The sequence below is a fragment of the Chlorocebus sabaeus genome, chromosome 3 (genome assembly GCF_047675955.1).
Source record: "Chlorocebus sabaeus isolate Y175 chromosome 3, mChlSab1.0.hap1, whole genome shotgun sequence".
NCBI lineage: Eukaryota > Metazoa > Chordata > Mammalia > Primates > Cercopithecidae > Chlorocebus > Chlorocebus sabaeus.
The window spans coordinates 87,496,758-87,520,275 of NC_132906.1; the positions used below are offsets into that span (position 1 = coordinate 87,496,758).

At 36.5% G+C, this 23,518-nt stretch overlaps 1 long non-coding RNA gene across 1 annotated transcript; it reads left to right on the top strand.

Annotated features, from left to right (window-relative positions):
- The first annotated feature begins 273 nt into the window (after positions 1-273).
- On the top strand, positions 274-23,073 carry LOC119627533 (uncharacterized). Its single transcript, XR_005243707.2, has 4 exons — positions 274-485; positions 669-1,200; positions 21,681-21,811; positions 22,806-23,073. It is a non-coding gene; the product is annotated as an uncharacterized lncRNA (long non-coding RNA).
- The last annotated feature ends 445 nt before the right edge of the window (positions 23,074-23,518 follow it).

Genomic DNA, 23,518 nt, shown 5'->3' on the forward strand with positions numbered 1-23,518 from the left:
AATCTATGACAAAGATGATCACACTGAGCTATTTAGTCTCTTAAACCTCTGCTTTGTACTTGATTACCTAAAACACTCTTTATTTCACTTTGGCCCAATAAATACTTACTGAGTGCCTGTTATGTGCCAGGCACAGATGCCAAGATATAACCTGTGATTTAACAGAGTAACATAATATCATGCATTGCTTTAGGAGTGTGTACACTGGGCAAAGGGAGAAAAGAGGCACTTGGCTCACCCTAGAGCAAGAGGAGAAGCTCTCCAGATTTGCTGACCCAGAAGGACAAGTCTTGAAGTAGGAGGGTGGGGAGAACCAGATGAACAAGGGAGGTAAAAACGTGATCTAGGCAGGCATCCGAGGGAGCACTGGCACGAGTGAGCCTGGTACACTTTTGGGCAGGCAGAAGGAAGGCAGTTAGGCCGTTAGGAAAGCAGTATGGGCAGTGAATTCTACAAAGAAGGCTATGGGAAAGACGCCTGGAAAGGTAGCGAGGTAAGGATATGGACAAGCTATGCCAAAGAGCTGGACTTTGTCATGGAGAGTGACTAGGTGCTTTTACATAGGAAAGTCACCTGATAATATTAAAAGCTGTGAAATATCACTCTGGTGAAAGTGTGAATGAATTTGAAAGCGGTGTAACATTGTTCTACTTTGGTTTACTCCTCAGTACCCTTGGCTGTGTACATTTGACTAAAGAGAGGACTATAAAATCAAAAACCAATGAAATAGTTTCCAGAACACAAAACTATTAAGCTTAAGAAAAGGACAGAAGGAACTGAAAAGAGAGGAAATGTGTTTTGGAGCATCACATTTCCACCTCAGAAGAAATAAGGAAGGAAGGAGGAGGGTGTTCCCACAGCTCTTCAACCAGGCCAGCTCCTCAGCCTACATCCCCATCTCATCAAGTACGAGGGATTTTTTCAACTGGACCAACCAGATGGTTTAACAGTGCACTCCCACACCATTCAACTACGCAAGGGAGATTCACTTAACATATGCAGTCATATAACACCTACTAACATTTTCAAACATTAAACCTTTAAAAAAGAGTCCTAAGAAATAGAAGCATGAAGAATCATCTCTCAAGTAGATAGACACTACTTCATGGTGTGGTAATATACGCATATAGAAGCTAGTAAACACCTCTAGGAGACGCAAAAGGAATTAGAACCTCCACAAGGTGCAAGCAAAACCTTGAAGTAAGCCTGCTCTTTACTCAGTACTTTTTTCCTCTTCGACATTGTAGGTGTGTTATCTCTATCATCTGTATTTGTCTATTGCAGTCTCCATTGATGGTGAAAGTGTTTTCATTCTTTGGCATTTCTCATCTAGTGCTAGAACAGTGCGTTGCATGGAGTAGCAGGTTTATAAACATTTGTGAGTAAAAACATCCAACCTAAAACCCAAGGTAAACTCCTGAACCAAATACCCAGAGTAACGTGAATCTTTTTCTATACTCTAGAGTTTGTGGCTAGAAACTGCACTGAATGCACTGTATCCTAAACTGGGGTCAGGACGGTGGAAAAATGAGTCTAGTGATGAAAGGAAGAAGCTGTGCAAGCTATGAAAAAACCTGGTATGGGAAACTTTTTATGTGATGGCTGTATACTTTTTTCTTATTTTTTAAGAGCAGGTAGCTACCTTCTCATATATAATTAATATACAAACCTCCATTTTTTGATGTATGCCATAGAACTGTAATTTTAATTATTTATTTTCAATTTATTTTCTGTTCTACTAATGAAGATTACAATGAAGAGGAAGGTGAAATAAATTTTTTTAAAAAAAAGGAAAAATAGAAAATTCAGACCTAAATCTGTTTTTCTTCTTCTGATCCATTTACCCAGCTTCATCTTCATATTACCTATATTCCTGTGCTATAGGGCAGTATTTAATTGTTTCTCAAAGTCATCCAATTCAGGAAGCTTTCTAGACACTCAGTACTTCCCCTCAAACATACCCTTTCTGCACGCACGCGCACACACACACACACACACAGACACACAGATCTTCCTTCTCTAAACGCCCCATGATACTGGATCTATCCTTTGATCACTCTTGTTTACGACGTGATATTGTTGTTGAGTATATCCTGTGTATCAAGCTCTCTGTTATGTATTTTAAGGATTTAAAATGACTTTGTTGTTTGTACATACTTTGTGTAACATCCTTTTCTATGAGAGCATAAAGACAAAATTTGCATCTGATTTTTTAGAACATGATATACATACACTTTTCAGAGAGCATTCCTCTAATTAAATATTTGATGAGTGCAGAAGAATGAGTGAGAGTATGAATGTCTTTAAAATATCGTTTGGTTATTACATTAAACCAGATAGTCTCTTGGTAAACTTTAAGTTACATTATGTGGAAAGAATTACAAATTCTCCACTGGCACACATGTTGCAGCATTTACTATCTTCTTTCATCTGATCACATGTCAAAAGGAGATTTTTGAGCCATCATTCAGGTAATTGTTCATGAAGCCCAGACCAAAATATTGTCATAAATGTAGTTAAAATTATCATTTTGTTAACTGCTATATTAAGAAAAAATGGATACAAAATAAATTTTGCATGTTTAAAATGTACCACTTAATAGGTTTTGGCATATGGTCACCCCTTAAAACTGATACTGGCTGCCCCTTCCCAAAGCAACCACTGACCTACTTTCTGGCCTTATCTATTACCTTACATTTCCTAGAACTTTGTGTAAAAGGAACTACACAGTGTACCTTTTGTTGTTGTTGTTTGACTTATTTCATTCAGAATGATTTTTTTTTTGAGATTCATTCACATAGTTGAGTGTATCAATACTTCCTTCATTTTTGCTGCTTGGTAGTATTTCATCACATGGGTGTGCTACAGTTTTTATATTCAATCATCTGTTAATGAACATTTGGGTTGTTTCCTAATTTGCACTGTTACAAATAAAACTCGTATGAACTTGTATGCACAAATATTTGCATGGACATATGCTTTCATTTCTTGTGGGGAAACACCTAGAATGGGAATCAATAAATCCTATGGTAAGTATGTATGCATAACAAAATGTTAAGCAACCATCAAACTATTTTCTAAAGTAACTCCATGGCTTTATCTTCTCACCGGTAGTGTGAAAATTCCAGTTCTCTCAGGATTCTTGACCAAATTTAGTGTGGACAGTGTCTTGAAATTGATTCAAATAGGTGTATAGTGCTGTCATATTGTGCACTTCATTTGGACTTTTTCTAAAAACTAAGTACCTTGAACATCTTTTAATGTGCCTATTGCTATCCACATGTCTTCTTTGATGAAGTGTCTATTCAAATCAGTTACCCATCTTTTAATAGCGTTGTTTGTTATTTTAAGTTTTGAGAATATTTTTTAAAAATATTTTGAATGCAAGTTCTTTATTAGACGTTACACATATAGCTTGACAAATAGTTTTTCCCAGTCTGTGGCTTGTCTTGTCATTCATGGTACCTTTGGAAGGGCAGTTCAATTTTGATGACTTAGATGAATTACAACACATCAATTTATTCTATTATTGATCTGAGCCTAATCTAAAGTCACAAATAATTTGTTTCCTTTTTCTAGAATTTTTGTAATTTCGACTTAACTCTTAAATCTTATTTGAGTTAATATTTTATATAAGGCATGGTATGAATTAGAGATGCATTATTTACATATGGATATCCAATTAGTTGAGCACCATTTATTTAAAGGCTATCCTTTTTCCATTTAATCTTCTGCAAAACTTTGTCAAAATAGATCTACTTCTGGAATATCTATTTATTCTCTTGGTCTCATATTTGCCATCATATGATAAGTCTTGAAATCTAATAATGTTAGGTCCACAACTTTGTCCTTTTTATTGAACATATTCTATTTTAGATGCTTTGCATTTCTGTATTTATTTTGGAAACAGTTCACTAATTTCCAAAAAAGACAGCCTAGAGTTTTAATGAGTACATATAGTAGTATTTCTTCCTTTCCAATCTTGGTGATTTTTTTTCTTTTTCTTTCCTGATTTCATTGACTAAAAATTCCAGTAAACTGTTAAATAAAACTGGTGAGAGTTGAATCTGTTTTGCTCCTCACCTTAGTGAAAAAAGTTTCAATCTTTCGCTATTAAGTTTGATGTTAGCTCTAGGCATTTCTCATGCCATTTTTCAGATTGAGATGTGCCTATCTTAACTTTTCTAAGAACACTTACCAGAAAATTCAGTTTATAAATGTGTGTAATTTCAGATTAATTTTCAAACATAAAACCAAACCTTAATTCTTAGAATAAATATCTCCTACTTTTTATATGTCACTATTTTTGTATATTGTTGAATTTGATTTGTTATAATTTTGTTAGAACTTCTGCATTTTTGCTCATGATGAATATTAGTCTACGCTTTATTTTCTATGAATATAATTGTCTGGTTATGATATCAGAGTAAATCCAGGCCACAAAATGTGTTGGGAAGTGGTTCCCCCTTTTAAATTTTCTGGGAAAACTTGGGTAGAGTTGGCATTTTTCCGTAAATATTTGATATAATTCATCAGCGAAACCATCTGGGTCTGGAATTTTGGTAGGGGCAGGTTTTTAACGACAATGTAGAGTACTTCAAGTAATCTAACTCTTCTTGAGTGACTATTGTATTTTCTCAATAAATGTGTTCATTTTTTGAAGTTGTCATATTTCCTGGCATACAGTTGTTTACAGCGTTCTTTTTTATTACCTAATATCTATGGATCTTTAGTAATGCCATTTCCATTCTTTGGAAATTTGGTGCTTTTTTCACATAATTCTGGCTAGAGATTTATTAATTATTGATTGACTCAAAGATTTATCTTTACTTTTTTGAATTTCTCTATTGTTTGTATTTTTATGTTGTTGGTTACTATCGGATTTTTACTGTTTTATTTATTCTATATATTTTGTGATTAATTTGGTGATTCTTTTCTAGTTTCTTAAGTTGGAAGGTGAAGTGAATAATTTGGAGCCCTTTTTCTAATATAGATGTTTAGTACTATACATTCAGCTAAGCACTGCTTCAGTGGTATCCTACTTATTCCGACATGATGCATTTTTATTTTCATTCAGTTCATATATTTTAATATTTCCATTTTGGTTTGTTATTTGACACATGGACTGTTTTTAAGTATGTTATGTAATACCCAAATAATTCAGGAATGTCCATATATCTTTCTGTTATTTATTTCTTATTTAATTTTACTTTCACCACAGAATATATCTTATATGGTATGAATCATGTTAAATAAATTAAGACCTGTTTTATTGTCCATAATATGGTCTATTTTGGTAAATGTTACATGTGAACTTGAGAATAATGTGAAATCTTATGTTGTTACAAGGAGTATTCTTGGTGTCAAGTAGATTAACTTGATTGATATAGTTGTTCAAGTCTTCTATATTCTTAGTAACTTTCTATTTCTTTTATCAGTTAATAAGGCTGAATGTTAAAATATCAGCACATATTTGAAGAATTGTCTAGTTCTTTTTTTCAGTTCTATCAGTTTTTATTTAATATATTTCTATTTCTTTATTGTGGCAGAAAACACATAAAATTTACCATCTTAACCATTTTCCAAGTGTACAGTTAAGTAATGTTAAGTATATTCTCATTGTAGTGAGACACATCTCCATACATTTTCATCTTGCAAATTTCAGTTTATACCTATTAAGCAGCTCCTCTTTCTACTCTGCCTACAGCCTCTGGTAACCACCATTCCACATTCTGTTTCTATAACTTGGACTTTTTTAATACTATGTACATTGGATCATACAATATTTGTCATCTTGTGACTAGCATATTTCACTTTACATAACGTCCCGATGGTTTCTCAATGTTGTAGCAAAGGATTTTTGTCCTTTTTAAGGCTGAATGATATTCTGCTTTATGTATCCATCACAGACTTTGTGGTTATTACACATCTTGGCTATTTCAAATAGTGCTGCTAAGAACATGAATGTAAAAATATCTCTTCAGGTCCCTGTTCTCAATCATTTTGGATAAGTACCCAAAGATGAGATTGCTGGATCATATGCTAGTTCTCTTTTTAATTATTTAAGGAAACTCCAGGCTGTTTTTCATGATGATTGCATCATTACACAATTCTGCCAGGAGTGCAAGAGAATTCCAATTTCTCCACATCCTCACCAAGATTCATTTTCTGTGATTTTTCTTGTGGTTGTTTGTTTGTTTTGTTGTTGATGTTGTTTTACACAGTAGCCATCCTAATGGGCATGTCATGATATCTTGTTGATATCTTGTTGATTTACTTTTCTCAGTGATTAGTGATGTTGAGTACTTTTTATATGTTTGCCGGCTATTAATATATCATCTTTGTAGCAATGTCTATTCAAGTTCTTTGGCAATTTGTAACTAGTTTTTATTATTTTCTGTTGTTGCATTGTATTTATTTATATATTCCAGACATTAACTTTTCATCAAATATATGACTTGCAAATATTTTCCCCCATTCTGTAGACTGTCTTTTCATTCTGTTTATTGAGTCCTTTAATTACAAAAGCTTTCAGTTTGATGTCATCCCATTTGTTTTTAATTTTTGTCATATGTACTTTAGTGTCATAGACATGAAATTATTGCCAAGTCCAATGTCATGAAGGTTTTCCCTTATATTTTCATCTAGAAATTTTATAGATTTAGGTCTTATACTTAGGCCTTTAATCCACTTTGAGCTTATTTTGGTGTATGGTGAAAGATAAAGTTCCAACTTCACTCTTTTCCATGTGAATATCTAGTTTTCCAACATCACTTGTTGAAGACACTACCCTTTCCACATGCAGTAGTCTTGGCAATTTTATCAAATATAATTTAATTATATAAGTGAAGGTATATTCCTAGGCTCTCTCATCTTTTCCATTGCTTTATTTGTTTGTCTTTGTGCCAGTAACACACTACTTTAATTACTGTAGCTAAGTAATAGGCATTGAAATAAGGAGATGTGATTCTTTTGAATTCCTCCATATTCAAAATTGTTTGACTATTCAGGGTCCCTGAGCTTCCATATGAATTTCTGGATGCATTTTTCTTTTTCTGCAAGGAAAAAAAAAGCCACTGAGATTTCTATAGGGATTGCATTGAGTTCATAAAGTTCTTTGGGGGATGTGGACATCTTACCAATATTATTAAGTCTTCTAATTCATGAACACAGAATGTCTTTCCACTTATTTGTACCTTTGTCACTGTATTTCAGAACTGCTTTGTAGTTTTCACTGTATAGTCTTTTACCTCCATGGGTAGATTTATTTCTATGTTTTTTATTCTTTTTGATGCTATCATAAATGTAATTTTTCTCTTAATTTCTCTTTTAGAATATTCATTGTTATTGTAAAGAAACATAACTAATTTTTGTTTGTTAATTTTTATATCCTGCAGCTATGTTGAATTCACTTATTAGTTCTAACAGGTTTGTATGTGGGTAGAAAACTTTTATGAGTTTCTATATTATAAGATCATATCTTTGAACAAAGATAATGTTCTTCCTTTCTAATTTAGGTTCCCTTTATTTCTTTATTTTGTTTAATTGCTATGGATAGGATTTCTAATATTATGTTGAATGAAAGTGGCAAGAAGAGTATCTTTATCTTATTTCTGGTTGCAAAGAAAAATATTTCAGAATTTTACCACTGAGAATGATTTTTAACTGTGGGCTTTTCCTAAATGGTTTCTGGAGTATTGTTAATTTCTTTCATCGAACCATGTTTTCCTGTTTCTTTGTTAATTTTTTTAAAATTTAAATTTATAGGTTCCAAGTAGGTGTATATATTTACGGGATACGTTTCCTGTGTTTATGTATGCTGTGTAATTCTTTTCTGGAATTTGGGCATTTGGGGGAAAAAAAACTCTCTTTTAGTCTTTGCACACTGGTTTCATTCAGGGAAAGACCTCCTCCCTAAGACTGGATGGAGGTCTAGGACTTCTCAAATCTTTCCTGATCATTTGCACCCCTATTCCCCAATGTCTGGCAGCAGAATGGAAGCTCCAACTTACTGCTTGCCTATTTTCAAGAGTTTCTAAATTCTGCCACCCATTCCATCAATGCTCCAATTCAAGCTCGATAGAAATGAAGTCCTCAAGCCGTTCTAGACAAGCCAGAATATTGGATATATGAAACATTCATTTGTGTAGTCCCTGACAGAGAAACGCCAGTGTGAGAGGATGTCTCGTAATTGTAACATGCTATGCTGTGGGAGGGAAGGGACATAAACAGTGTCAAACATCACATTATTGTCTACTTTTTTTACTGGAATCTTCTCTGCATTTTACAATGGCCTGGATTTTATAGCCTGTCAAGTGGTTTCTAGAATTCTCACAGAGGTATTCTAGTCCACATAATGCTGCTAACTCAGTATCATTTTGGGGGAAAAAGGACCTGTAGCTTCTTAGTCTGTCATAATGCTGATGTCATTCACAACTTAAAGTATTTTGAAGCTCTGTTAGGTGCGTAAGTATTTTAAATGTTATGTCCTTTTGATGAATTCAGTCTTTTTATCATTATGAAACAAACTTTTAAAAATAGGTGATCAGGCCGGGCACAATGGCTCACGCCTGTAATGCCAGCACTTTGGGAGGCGGAGGCGGGTGGATCACGAGGTCAGGAGATCGAGACCATCCTGACTAACACAGTGAAACCCCGTCTCTACTAAAAAATACAAAAAAATTAGCTGGGCGCGGTGCCGAGCGCCTGTAGTCCCAGCTACCTGGGAGGCTGAGGCAGGAGAATGGCGGGAACCCGGGAGGCGGAGCTTGCAGTGAGCTGAGATGGCGCCACCACACTCCAGCCTGGGCAACAGAGCCAGACTCTGCCTCAAAAAAAAAAAGATGATCACATTTTTTCCTCTGAAATCTGCTGTTTTTAAATTAATATGCCAATCCAGATTTATTTTTATTAACGTTAATGTAAAATTTGGTATATTTTCCACATCTTTATTTTTATTACTCATATATATACACACACATACAAATATAAATCCAGTTCCTTCCATGTTGCTGCAAGTGATGGAATTTGATTTTTTTTTATATCTAGAGGTTATTATGTTGAGTCAAATAAGCCAGGCACAGAAAGACAAATATTAAATGCTCTTACTCATATGTGAGAGCAAAAAAAGTGGATCTCATGGAGGTAGAGACTAGAATGGTGGTAATCAGAAGTTATTAATAGAATGGGAAGTGAGGAAAAGGAATAAAAAGAAGTTGGCTTGTTCAAAATTACATTTAGATAAAAAGAATAAATGTTAGTATTTGATAGTACAGTAGAAAATTATAGTTAAAAATAATTTATTGTATATTTCAAAATAGCTAGAAGAGAAAAATTGTAATGTTCCCAACATAGAACAAATATAAATATTTGAGGTGATAGGTACCAATTATCCTGATTTGATCATTACACATTGCATACATATATCAGAATATCCCAGGTACCCCCAAATATTTACAACTAGGATATATCAATTAAAAATGTAAAAGGGCATATCCTGTAAACAAGGTGTATTTGGGTTTGTTTTTTTAAAATTCACTATTATAATCTTTTCCTTTTGATTGGAGACTTTTCTTTAGACTATTTTCATATGGCGGCATTATTCATGTGCTTCTGTTTAGCTCTGTTACCTGACTCTGGTTTCTATTTGTTTCATGTGTGTTCCTTTTTACACCTTTTCCTCCTTTTTTCGCTTTCTTTTAGATTAGTTGTAAAACACTACCAATATTAGTTGTAAAACTTAAAAAAAAAAGCAAAAAAGAGGAAAAGGTGAAGAAAGACTTTTTATAATTATATATTTTCTCATTTTTTGGCTTAACAAATATAACACTTTATTATGTGATTTCAATTGGTTGATTTAGAGTTTATAATATGCATCTTTAACTTATAACAGCCTAATTTCAAGTAATATTATGTTAACTATAATACTAAAACTCAAAGTAGTGGACTTCCTTTCTTCTCCTCCAAAACTTTGTGCTGATCTCATTGTGTTTATCATTTCTAGTGTTCTCAATATGTTTGTGTAGATCCAGGTTTCCAATGATTTCATTTTTCTTCTACCTGAACGAATTCTTCTAATACTTCTGGCAGTGTGGGTCTGCTGGTAATAAAGTCTATCAGGTTTGGGGCTTTGTATCTCTGAAGAAGTCTTTATTTCACTTCTATTTTTGAAAGACACATATTGCAGGATATGGAATTCTCATTTGACAGGTGTTTTTCTTCCAGTACACTGAAGAGGTCTCTTTTCACTTGCGTTGATTCTAATGATAAATCTACTCTCTGTCATTCTTATTTTTCGCTCTTTTTTAATGTAATAAGTCTCTCTTCTCTGGTTTCATTTAAGATTTTCTCTTCATTATATTTTTAGTAAACTGATTATAGTGTATCTTTTTTATGTTTGAGGTTCTTGACTTCTTGAGTCTGCAGGTTTATCACTTTTGTCAAGTTTGGAAAATGTTTGACCATTATTTTTTTCAAATTATTTTCCTGCACCCCCATTTTTCATCTTCTTCAGGAGCTCCAGTGGTAGATATAAGACCACTTGACGATGATTTACAATTCATTGATTTTTTTCACTTTTTAAATGTTTTTTCTTAGTTTTATTTTGAATTGTTTCTATTACTTTGTCTTCAAGTTCACTTTTTTTTTTTTCCTGCAGTGGCTAATTTTCTATTAATCCCATCCTGTAAATTTCTCATCAGAATGAACGTTGTTTTTATTTCTAGAAGTTGATTTAGATCTTTTATACACCTTCCATATCGCTATCTAATTTGATAAAACACAGAATGTTATCATAATGATTGTTTTGGGCCGCAAGCTCCGCCTCCCCAGTTCACGCCATTCTCCTGCCTCAGCCTCCTGAGTAGCTAGGACTACAGGTACCCGCCACCACACCCAGCTAATTTTTTGTATTTTTAGTAGAGACGGGGTTTCACCATATTAGCCGGGATGGTCTCGATCTCCTGACCTCGTGATCCACCCGCCTTGGCCTCCCAAAGTGCTGGGATTACAGGTGCGAGCCACCATGCCCGGCCTATTATTGCTTATTCTATATAACAATTCTAATTATTATTTCTTATGGTCTAACATGAAAGTCAGCAGCATAAACACAAGACAAAAATCCCATGTTTACAAACCAAATACATTTAAAAGATTGTTGTTACATATCAGCAGAGGAAAAATGCCCAATGGCAGATGGGGAGAAAAGCTAATGCAATTCCATGAGCTAAACCCAACATGACAAATGTAAATGAATAGTACTAAGTGATTCACGTGTTTATTTCACCAATTTCATTTGCATGAGAATAAGTAGAAAAGTAAGATCGAATTGTTGTCTTCCACAAAAAGAAGGAGCCTTGATGCTTATTTCCCAAACTTATTCAACAGAATGTTACCGTTCAAAGTCATTAAGGAAAGTGCCTTTTTTCACACTTCTCAGGCCACTGTTATACTTTTCAGCAACAGCTAAAGCAATTGGCAGGCACTTGCTTGTACAATGTTCAGACTCCACTAGTAAAGTAAGCAAAAGCTCTGCATATGTATTTCATTTGCTTTACAAGTGACGTCAGGGAACAAACACATGGCTTATCTAGGCTGGACGGTTGGGGGAAATGACAATTTGATCTTGGTTCAAGGTTGCATTTACTTAGGTTTACCACTGAACTACAACTAAAAGAAGCAAAGCATATGTTAGGTGAGCGCAAAGAACAGATGTTGCATCCTAGTTCACTTACTGCTGGAGGAGTGCCTGAGGCTCCCAGTCAATGCACCCTGCAGAGAGAGAAGAATATATTAAGTTAGGATCAGAGCTGCTCACCTATTTGGCTTCTATGTATCAGCTCTACATTCCCATCCGCACCATATATACAAACTCTTGACTTTCCAGTTATATAATTCATTTGTCTGTAAAGAAATACTGAATAAATATTCAGTTTTTTTCTACAAGTCTAGACCAGAACAGGTGTTCTGTTTCCGATTACAAGTTGTAATTCCGCAAAGAATTTCAAATATATGAAGAGGAAGTCAGCTAGCATTCCATGCAATATCTTCATTAAAAGGCATCACAGTTTAGCTCCTATGACAGTCTTTGTGCAACATCTTGCAGTGAAACATAGTGTATTGTTAAAGAAACAGTATGTTTAACGTACTATGACTTAATACAGCTCGGCATTCTGTTTTCATCTTTACTTATTTGCTTCAATTTGTTCTTTTTCCTACTTAAACAACTAAAATTTAGTGATTATACTCTTTTTGAGGATTAAGTTTCTAAACTTACATTCTGGACTTCAAGATTCATTGTATCGTACAGTAGACTTAAAGTTAATGTAATTAAATAACTGTTTGATTTGTTTTGTTTTTAGCACTTAAATCTTTTATGTGTATGTGTGGTAGGATGTGCACACAGTGTGAACATTTGTGTGTGTGTGTGTGTGTGTGTGTGTGTGTGTTGAGTTGGAAAGTAGTAAATATCTCTTTTTGCTAAAAGTGTGCCGTAAACACATTACTCCAATTACATTTGGTTTTAGTTACTTGGTCTCTAGCTAAGTATGGTTCCCTATTTAAGAAAGATACAAATCAAGTTAATTGTGATCGCTCTTATGCTCCATAAACAATCTGAGTGTTTGGAAGCACTGGAGGCATAGCCTTAACAGGCTACCACTAAAGATTAGCCAAAATAAACATTGTGCATGCAAAAAGTCCCATCAGGAGGACAAAGGAAGGAGGAAAGACTGCAGAACTCTTGTTTCACACGCTGCCTTTCACTGGATTGTTTCTGAGCAAGATACTTTCATGTTGGCCAGATACTAATTGGGTCGAAAAACAGAATTGTAATATAATATATTTTATTTTTAAAAATGTAGAATATTTTTCATGTTTTTACATGCAACATAACTTCCTAACTGCAGGATTTTTTTTCTGAAAAGAATTTCACATTAATTAACAAGCCAGCAGTCTCTACGGGGTCATAGATGGCAAAACCAAATCATAACCAAATCACAACCCCCAGTCACTCCTAGCTCCTACTCCCAACTCCAGACCATGGAACTGTGGGTGACAGCATGACAGAGGAGTCATTCATTACAAGCTGACATGACAAGATTCAAAACAAATGTTTGGACAATCACATTTCATTTCTCAGGAACTTGGACGGGGGGTTGTAGAGGAAATGGAGCACTTGGCAACGGAAAGAAGCTGGATGTCTGCTTCCATGGTGGGGCTGCTTCTGTTTCACACGTTTCTACTAAACCTAGAGAGAAGGTGCATGATTCGCTACTTCTCATTCCCGCTTTCTGACACTGTCTCCTCCATGAAAACCCTGCTGTGAATATCACACATCTTCTTCCTCCTGCTCCTTGTTGCTGTTCATTTACCAGCTATCAGATCCCATTCTGTGTTGCTATTATTCTTAGTAATCTGAATTCTTGCGTAGGTGATCCTTTCAACAGCCGGGCCTCTCAGTTCCTGGGAATCCCCTCCTTTCATAAGCTTGTCCTCACTCAACTCAGTCACGGCTCCCACGGTCATTTCCTAGTTGTGGTCATGACCAAGGACCAGGTATCCTTGTCTCCAAACACCATCTTCCTAGTTCACTCCCTCTAGAACCCTTTGACCTTACAGGAACCCACAGCCCTTTAATCCTACCATACCTTTACTCTGTCTTTTGCCAATTCACTTTTCCCTTCATGCAGAATAATTTCCATGGCCCCTAAGCACAGTTACTACCTGGTGTATACCCCAAATGTTTATCCTTCCCTCGCTTTATCATGGTTGCTTGGAAAAAAAATACATTACGGGCTGAGTATAACCAACTTTCTGCCTCTTCCATACCTACATTTGTACAACCTTTTATGGAACTAATCAGGGCTGGAGAAATACGCACATCCATGCTGGCAGGTCCAACTTTAAGTTCATGATCACTAACCCCAAAAGGGCTCCTAATACCTCCTGGCAACTACACTCATAACATATTTCCTGTTCACTCTCCTCTTTTACATTTCTCTTTCACACCTTTCCTCCCCTCAAACTTCCAACACCTCCTCCTCCATTCTCACACCAAACTGGTTTCTTGATTTCTGATTCAGATAGAAAATAGAAGCCAGTCAGAAAATTCCTACAGGCTCCCTCAACAGACTGAATATGGGTCTGTGCATTCCGTCTTCTCGTTTTGCTGTGGGTGGCTCGGCCATGCCCCTCTCTGGGGCCCAGCCTGTAAAGTGCATTATACTCTGTCTTATTCAACCACTTATGAATACCATTCAATTAAGTTTCCCATTTTCCTCTGCATTCACACATTTTTCTTCACTAATAAGTCATTCCCTTCAGTGTATAAACATGCTGTTTCTTTCATCTTAAAAAAATAATGTTAACCCACATCCTTCTCCAGCTGATGTCCTCCCCCATTCTCAAACCGAATAATTCCCAAGAAATAGTTACTTGTACTTGTTTTTTTCCCTGCAACTCTTCTCTTAGATTTATTCTAATAAAATCAACCTCTACTCTGGGATCGAATCCATTACTATGAATGCACTCAACAAACCCTACGTTTCTAACACCTAAAATCGAAATCCACATCCATGTCTCATCTTTCTGTGCTATAGAAGTATTGTATATAGATGCAAGTTTTTATGGAAGATGAATGGTCTGGAGGTAGCAACAAGGAAGAAGAATAGAATACTGACCCCATTTCTTTCTCCTTCCAATACATTTTTCACTTGCTACTCAAGACACCAGCTTTCCTGGATTGTCCTCATACTTTCTGGCTCATCCTTCTCAGTTTATTTCCCTCTTTTTGTCTTTATCCTTATAACATGGGGCCACCAGGGGCTCAATTCTTGAGCCTCTTCTTGTTTCTGCTTGCACTCATTCCAATGCTAATTCCATTCTGTCTTGTAGCTTTTAATGACTTTCATATTTACATTCTGAAATGTATGTTTCCATCCCCACCTGTTCGCTTGAATTTCAGACTCATATGTTATGTATCAACATTCCATTTACTCAAAGGCTTATTCTCAAGGCTAGCTAGTTCTTCAGTCAGATCCTCAGATTTTAAGATTTCACCTCTTCTTTTGCCTCTGTAGTCTGGCGTTTGCGTGTGTGTCTTGTACATCACAACGGTAACAGGGTTTGATTCGATGTGTAAAATGACCTCAGGTTTCTGCTAAAGTGTAACTGATCTATGCTGCCTTGGACAGGTGGTCTCTAGTATGTGTTTGGTATGATAGAAGACGGGCATTGAGGGTGAGTGTGGTATTCCTGTGATACAAGCACATTTTTTTTTTCTGTTTTTACTTCTGTTGTTTTTAAAACAGATTTCTGATGGTTCTATCATTTTTTTTTTTTAATTCACTGGTGACAACACACCCTGTTATCAACTATTTTACTACTATTATCACCCAGTTAACATAGATACTGACAATAGCCTCTTCCCTATCCAGAGTCATAGGTGTTGTGCAAAGGGCCATTCAGAGTGGACAGTCCAGGAAAGGGGAGAGACCAGCTGAGAAGGCTCCCCACTGGCCTCTGCAACTCGTCCTAGATGCCTCTTCCACGATTCTTCAAGGCCTTCAGCATTTCTCACTCCCTGTCCTTCCCTTGTTCGTAGTGTCCCCACCTCTGCCAGTGGCCCCTTCCCACACTAATCTCACCCATGGCTATACTCACAGCTGCCTTGACCCCTCTCTCTCTCTAGTGGATGAGCTTGGCCAAACACCACCTTGGCTAGACAAGAGCAGGTAAATATGGCTACAAGAAAATACTCAATCATTCTGACAAATTACCTTTGAGATTTCTGGTTGGACAAACAGAAGTGCACCTTTGGCTCTGTCCAGCAATCTTACCTTTAATTTGGTCTTTCTCTCACTAACAAACAATAAATTTCTCAACTCTGTCTCTCTTCTCCAGTCTCTATCATCTTTTCTTTCTCTCACTCTCAGCTGATGGCTTAGCTTCTCATTTGACTGAGAAAGTGGAAGCATTCAGGAGAAATCTAGGGAATTACCTTCCATCAAGGCTGCCAAGCTCCTTGTGTCTGAACCTGTCTTCCTATCCAATACTATATGAGAAATGGCTTTCATCTTCTTGTGCCTATTCAAGGCCTTTGCATTTGACATTTTGACTTACTCCACTAATTCATCAAGTATTATTTCTCTTTGGTATGATTTTTATATCCTCATAAATATGTTGTAATACCTTTCATCATAAGAACTATAACATCAACAAAACCTTCCCTGATTATAAACCCTCTGCTACAATTTCACAACACATTTTAAAAGAGTTGTCTATACCTGCTGTATCCACTTCAGTCTGCTCTTTCATGGTGATAATGCCTGCATTTGCCTCTATTGAAACATACCTGCCCCAGAACAACACGCAGCTCATTCTGTCACTACTTCATCCAGCTCTCTGCTCAAATGCTATTTTTAAAGAGGAACGTCTTTAGTTGGCTTCTTAATTAGAGGGTTACCTTCCCTCAGGGAACTCTCTATCTACCTATCTTGTTTTATTTTTCTTCTGACAACTTCTACTTCCTAAAGTCACACACACACACACACACACACACACACACACAATCACATTATATGCTGGCTATTACCTATCTCCCCAGTAGAACAAAAACATCTTGAGGGCCAGCAACCTTATCACGTCCAAGTTTAGCTTCCTAGATGTGCCTGTCAGAACTGTCTCTCAATGAATATGTTAAGTGAATGAATGAATCAGAAATAACATTTACTTATTTGATACACTGGGCATATGCCAACAATTCCATTTAAAATAAAATTGGGATGTTGGAAGTCAAAATTTGGAAAAATTTATACCACTTGGTCAATCCCATTTCCACTCTCTTTACACTAATATCCTTTGGTCTTAGCCACGAGGAGTTCCAGTTTTTTGGCTTGAATTCTACATAAAATTTAGCACTATATAATCAAGTTCAGTACAAGAAAAAGAAAGCTGAACTGAAAATTCTATCTAAAACTTAGCCATATATAACCAAGTTCAATTTAGGAAAAAGAAAGCTGAACTGAAAAGCTGAGTGTTTCCAGGACATTGCTAGTGCAGCACCAATAATCTATATTTGGAAGAACTCTGGAAAGTGAAGAATTAATTGTTCAGGAATCTGGGAGGACATTAACCATTTTCCATGAGTCATGACTCAAAGTTGTCTTCTACGCCCTGCACTGGAGGAGCAGTGGTCGAGAGAGACCCAGAGCCAGTGTTTAAAGATGGGTTTGTCTTCCACCATGGGAATTCTGGCAAGCCATCATTTCAGACACTGTTTCTGTAAAATGGGATCGTAGATCGTGTGGTGAATAGAAGCCAGGGGGCCCTCATGCTTACGTGCTTTCCTCTTGAACGCAAGGGTGACCGCTGACTTCCTCCTTCTTCACGGAAGTCGCTCCAGTGATGAGGCTTTGCGTTGTACTGTGTACGGCTCCAGCTTGGTAGGCGGAAGAGACCCTCCTCGCTGGCCTCATGACGTGAGCAGCCATGTTGGGAGCATCCCCACGCCAAGGCCCGTATCTCGTCAACAAACAGCAACAGCTGAGGCTCTGAGTCATGCAGCTGCAAGCTGATTCTGCCCCAAACCTGAATGAGATTGAAAGTGGATTCTTGCAGAGCTGAGAACACAGCCCAGCTGACACCTGATTAGCCCCCATAAGGAATCCGTGGGCTCCCGGCTCACAGAAACCATATCATGATGTGGAAAAAATAGTAACAAGGCCGTGTTCCGTTTCTTGTTAAGATTTGATAGTTGTGTTTCACTACATTAAGAAAGGTCAATAAACAAAAAGTATTTTTTCTTCCCTGACTCCCAAAACTCATAGTATTGTTTGGTCCTAGAAGACTTTGTTTTAAACACTTCTTATATTGAAAATGAACTATTTGCCTATACATAAATGACATGACCATCTTTCCTGCTCTATGGGGACTCAGACATTGTCTGATTTTTCTGCAACTGCCTTGTACTTGTGCTCAGTGGTTTCTCAGTGTATGTCTGTAAATTGGAGGAAGGCAAGTCTTGAACCCTCTCAAATGCACATGGGGTGAACTCAACCTCCTTTCTAATTCTCTTCCCAATCCTCTGTAAATCCTATGGAGGAATTTTGTTAATCATCACTTCTATTTTTGGTCTATGAAAGTGTGCTCAGCACATGTACTGGTGTACAGGATGGAAATGATTCACTTGGAATAAAGACCACCCTGTAGATAACACACACAGAAAAGACTGGAAGCTATGGCTGTGCTCATGTCCCTGAGTCTCTCAATCTGTGATTGTTCCTTGGGAAGCTCTAAACACACAGTTACAGAATTGTGCAAAGCCTCTTACTTGATAAAGTCTTCTGGAAATGCTACCTGGTCAAGAGCAGTCTACACACAGCTTTACACTTAAAGTCTGTTGCATCCCGCCACCACCAACGGGTGTCACCTTTGATGACTGTGACTTGCATATATTTGTATGTTGTTACAGAAAATCTAATTAACCCTAAAAACAGGGAAAGATACCAAGAGTTTATTTTATTCTCCTTAAGTGTCCAAATAAATAAGTGGAGAAAGCATTGTCTGTGATGACCCTCAGTCAAGAAAATGTCGTGAGAGCCTTCTCAAAGCATCTTAGTTTCTGCTCTGTTTTGTTTTGTTTTTCTCACTTCACCCTCCTCCACCAAGGGGGAGAGTGGAACATTTATGCTTATCCCTTCCTTAAACTTTGTGATACAGGAATATTTTGGATGGATAGGCAGGAAATTTATTTTGCTTTATTAGCAAAAGTTATACACAAGGAATGATTTGTAAAATTGAATAAAGGAATCAATTAGTGTCCTTCGCTTTTTGGAAGGCTAACGACATACCATCTCAGAAACGAGGGGAAATGACTCTCCCACATGTTTTGAAGGAAGTCGAACCCCTTTGGTGGGAAGACTTAGGCTTGATGAACCATTAGTGCTATCTACTTTCATGGATATTGGACGTATTGGCACATTTTTCCAGTTTATTAAAAGAATCCATTTAACCTTTCTGACAAAAGCAGGACTAAATCATCTGTGTTTTACGCAAGAGTACCCAATGATTGCCTCCATGTGAAGACTTCTGAACCCTGGTGTTGCCATGGTAATGACTGAGTCTCAGAATTAGTTCACTTCAAATCATCCAAATGTTCCTGTTTTAAAATGTCACCACTAGTAAACCCACTTTGCTTTTAAAATGTGTGTAGTGGAAATTCAGGGAAATAGCAAACCCTTTATTTGCCTCTGATATAGCAGTCCTAAAAGTACATATATATTTATGGATCTTATATATATATAATATATTAGATATATGGATCTTTTATATATATATATATATATATGTAAAATGATTTCCCAAGTTCATTTACTCTGAAGGCAAAATGGGTCAATATACATTTGAAGTACAGTGAAGTTATACAATATTGTTACATTTATTACTTTCTGTGTCTGCTCTTTTGTGCATTTTTATGATGCTTAATTACAAACACAAAAGAAAACTAAAGTAAATAAATTTAACTTCCATATCTACTGCTTATAAACCTCTTTAATAACACTAAACTCCCAGAAGAATGAGGATCATTTCCTCTTCCTAAGGATATAATAGCTATATTCCCCAGAGTTGCTTAGAAAAATTTTATAAAACATCATAATGTAGAAAGTATTTTAATGTATTGAAAATATGACACAGGAAGAACTTCAGCCATATGTGCAATTCATGCAAATAAATCATGTCATTTCTGGCTGTTTAAAAGCCTGTTTAAAAGCTTTTTTCTCTTACTTTATTGCATCTTTGGAAATAAAAAGAAAAATAAACTCATTGGCCAAAATGTGCTAATATGCAATCAATTTAAAAGATGAAATATTTTTGCATCACTATATATCTAAAGTGGATTATTGACAGCAAAAAAAATCTTTTTTCAGTTTGACAGATAGGACCAATTATAATCTTGTACTTTAAATAAAACTTCTTTAAAATATAAAGACTTCAAAGATATTTATCCAAACCAACCTGATCATTTTTTAAGAGTGAATATACCTTGGAAGACGTGTCCTTCCTTTAGTAGCTCGCAATGGATTACATCCTCTATAAAGCAGTCTGCAGTGAGTGAAAGAGGGGGGTGGAAATTAGTAATTTCATTTGATTTAATTGTTGAATCATACGTAGGAACCTAATAAGGCTTTGTTATTTAGAAAAACCAGAAACAGTAACTCAGTGTGATTTTTGTTAAGCTCCTGATGCTTTTTCACGAAAGATTATTTTGAATTCTTGAGGTGGTAGAATAGGAAATTATCCTATTTGATGTATACAGACATTTTTGTCAGGACAAAAGGAAAACCCTCTGCTCAGATAATGGCAGCTTATCAAGAATCCTGACAGAAGGCTTGGTTTCTCCCTTCAGTGGGCGACCCACTGCTGTGCGGGTAGGAAATTTCCTGGCATGGACAATCTGAAGGTGTCTGAAAGACTGTCTATACTCAGCTCAGTGAGTGAAAGGAGAAAACCTGGGATGAGCAAATACTCTGGATGGTGATACCAAGGTTGATTTGTTCCATCCATCTGACCAGGAGGAGTGCATATGTGCTATGTTGTAGACTCCAAACATCTAAATTGTCCAGACCAGACCAATCTGGATATTTGGTCAAAGGAAAGGTCATGGAAAATTTTTTCAGAGTTTTTCCTTTCTGCAATTTTATAATTTTATATTATCTAATGTTTTAGCTTGAAAATATGAAAGACAGACATCTAATTGATGGAAGAAGAGAAGAGACTTTTCCTTTTAGATGAATATGTCTGAACTATTAGGCTTATTATTCTTGTAAGTGCTTTAGGTATTTTCGTGTATTTAATTCTCACAAGAATTTGACAGCTGAGGAAGTAGAGGAACTAGAGGTCAGTAATTAGCCTGGGGACACATCTAAGTTGCACAGGCAGTATTTGAACACAGCATTCTAACTATGGTGACGATGTTTTTAACAACTCCATTATATTTCCATTTCATGGTCAAATACCTTCATTGAATTATTTAAAATTTCATTTAATTAAGTAGGTCTGGCATTATTCAGATCCGAATTTAAACCAGTTCAGCAAGCCATCTCAAAATATAGTAATTGGGTATTAAGAAATTATCTAGGGATTCCCTAAATTTATTGACATATTCAACGAGCATTGAAAATTATATGTCAGATATTCTGCCCAATCAGAGGCTAACATCTGCCGCAAGACAAATGTGGTGCCTGCCCCCGTGGAGCTCATATTTAAATGGAGAAAATGTCAACAAGTATCCCACATAGGGCGAACACTTCAAAAGGAGAAGCACAGGTTGGTGTCATTAGAAATGGCAGGTGTTTATGAAGGAGGTGCCAGTGCAGCAAGAAAAGGCCTGTATCAAAGGACAGTGTTGATGCTGAGATTTGAAGGGCAGGCAGCAATTGAACAGTCGATGGTGTAGAGAGTGAGCCACACTCCAGGAGAGGAAGACCAACGCGACTGAGTGAGCAGAGCAAAGAGGGACCCAGGCTGTCTAGGAGGCACGGCTCAGTTACTCAGGGCCCCATAGTCAAGCTGAAGATTGGAGACTTCATTGGGTAGGCAATAGGAAGCCATTTAAGGCTTAAGTCTCTAAGGACAATGCCCCAAATACAGATTTTAAAAGATTTCTCTGGTTATGGTTTTAGGTGAGAAGATCGAATTTGGACACCATTGAGGAGACTACTGCAGTCATCCAAGCTCAATATGGTTGAGAATAACCAATGGGGACAGATTTAAGAGACACTTAGAGTCTGCAGCCAACAGGGCTGAATGAGCAGTAAGTAGGAGCATAGCTGGGTGACATGGTGGAGGGAGAGGAGTCATGAACAGCTCCCCTGTTCCTGGCCGTAACATGTTACTAGGTACCTGTCGGACTTCTATATCTCAAAACATGATGCAGCCCATACTACTTTTAGAACTGCTTCCTTTGTTTCTGCATCTGATGGAATAAGAGAAATGTTTTCAATTTTTGTCAGAATACCTTCATAACATACACACACATACAATTAAAATAGCCTTTACAGTTTTTACATTCCTATCTTTATATTTACACTTAACATTGAGAAGAGCCCACACCTAACGTACATTGTACCAATTGTACTGTTCTGCATGCCCCATCAGGAAAGCAACTCTGGAAAAAGTGTGGTTGTTTACAGTTTCCTGGTTATTTAAATTGACTGCAAAAGGTGATATGGTTCTGCAATATTATTGAATAGTGTTGCTGAGACTTTCTTGAATGTTACTGAACTTCCTTAATAACATCTCTCAACAACTGAGATTATGCTATCCTAAATAATGGTTGATGTGATGAAAACGTCAGTCCATCAGTCACACAGACAAAACCCAAGATGATGTTTTGATTGCCATTGAGACAAAGTTATTCCTGCAATAATAAGAATGGCCAAAGCTCATGGAGTGCCTTCTACCTGCCAGGCACCAACTGAGAGCTTCACACATATTAACTCACTCAATCCTGCAAACAATACTACCAAAGATGGTAATATTTATATCTTCACTTTGGGGATGAGCAAAGTGAAGACAAAGAAATTGAGTATCCTGCCCAAAGTCAAATGCTAAAGAAGTGGTGGAGACAGAATTGAAAGCTGTTAGGCTGCCTGGAGTGAACGTCATCAGAAAAATGCAAGGCCTCTTTTTATGGAGAGTTATTATTCTGCCCCAAAGATGGAAAGCTATATTTCTGATTGTATATGTGAATAAGCAAATTTTAAAATAATCACATTTAATGCACATACACTGTGTCTTTTCCCTAGGAAAGTTATAATTCAGAAGATCATATAAAATTGAACAGCTGCCACTACTGGCAGTAAGTCTACTGCCATTTGGTAGATAACCTTCTTATCACACAGAAAAATATAAGTACTGACAAACAGACCGCAAAGAAAATGAGACCATCAGCAAAGAAGATAAAGAAGTTTGTACAAAGCACGTTTTTATAAACGGATGGCTGTCCGGCAAAAATAAATTTCCTGTGGACAAGACCAAGAGCAAGGCAAGAGGAAAATAAACATGTTTAAACTATTGGAGAGTCCATAATTTAAATATAAACTCTTCTGTTGAGTGGTAGTGTGCACCAAATCAGTTCCAGGGATGGCAATAAATGTTACGCTGCATTTTAGGAGGTATGGGAGAGGAAGCTGGGGCAAGAGGAACGAATGCATGATTAATGCTGGATATTTGGGATTGCCTAGAGCAAAGGAGGTTGGGGGCTGCAGAAAACTAGATCTTTGAAGATTTAATAGATTCCTCATTCTCTGTCGGTCAGCCCTCTTAGATTTGTCCCGTGTTAGCTCTGTTTTTCTATAGGTTTAGTATTTTTAGTAATGGCTTTTACATTTTAAAAAATCAGGTTGGACTTAAGTTAATGGACAATAAAACTTCGGGGTTAGAGATACTGTTTTTAGTCAGCAACTAGTTGAAGATCTGCAATGAATGAGAATTTGGAAATTGATGTTTTTATAGTGAC